Here is a 1,257-nt window from a genome sequence, read left to right on the forward strand (position 1 = left end):
AAAATCTATTAAACATTTATTAGCCAATTTATTTTCTTTTACTAAAGGTCCTGGTAAAAAGAATGAGACTTAATATGACTGATAAAAATATGATTATTTCTTTGTCTTATTAATAATTATATATGAAGAACTAATTATAAAACTATAGAATATTTGTCTTGATAATATTTACTGTATCAGTAATTGGAAATTCATTAACTATATAAATTATATATGTTTATATATAAAACTATATACATAGTTTTAGACTATAGACTGAGGGTAAATTATTAATACTTGCTTAATAACCTTTAATTCGGCTAGTAGTGCTGGAAATGATGAGCATTCAACTGTTTTACAGATCTCTAATTGGTACGAAAACAGCCTTTTCTCAGGAAGATCCATCCGAAAATATTACAAGAGCATCAGAAATTGGTTGATAAACAAAAACTTTAGGAAATATAAATAAATTTTTACTAGCAAAATATAATAATTTACCTTTTGGATAATGATGAGTAATTTGACCAGGATAATTGGCAAATGCAATTATCTATTTTGTACCATACTGATATAGCCAATATAACTTGTAAAGTATAATAAGGGATAATAATTTCATAAGGTCTTATATCAAAACATTGCAATGACTCCTACTTTGACTCACTAATTGAGACACAGTCTATGGCAAAATCCATAAAACCTTTTTTGGAGAGTTTGACAAATGTGTAGAGCTGCACTTTTTACAAACTTTTGACATCAGGTGGCACTGTTAATTATTCTTTGGGGGAGTAGCGGAAAGGGCATCTTGTAAATTAACAAATGGAGCTAGGACAGTCCAATTATAAGTCATAAAACCGATATAAGTTCTAGGTCTTGTAGTTCTAAACATGGTTTAATTTAATTAACATTTTTTAGTGATTTTTGGAAATCGTTCAGCGTTCCTTGAATTTGAAATTCTTGAGGTTAAGCACAATTTTTGTCCATTCTAGTTCCCAAATACATACTAAAATTCACTTTTTCTTTAAGCCTTTTATAACTTACTACACATCTTTAATTTAGCCTATACTAACTCTCCTATTTTGGCCCAACCAGACATTTTATTTTAAAGCAAAACTACTCTCGTTTTTTTTTCTTAAACAAAAAATACACAGAACTTATTACCAGTTATTTTACTTATTCTTTTGAACTTTATGCCATGTTAAAACTTTAATTTTACTCTTAAGATGATATTTTGTTCAGCAGTTTGGATATACTAAATTATTTTATGTGTGTTTATAACCT

Source organism: Elephantulus edwardii, unplaced genomic scaffold (genome assembly GCF_000299155.1).
Source record: "Elephantulus edwardii isolate Elephantulus edwardi_28Jun2011 unplaced genomic scaffold, EleEdw1.0 scaffold00163, whole genome shotgun sequence".
In the NCBI taxonomy this organism is placed as follows: Eukaryota; Metazoa; Chordata; class Mammalia; order Macroscelidea; family Macroscelididae; genus Elephantulus; species Elephantulus edwardii.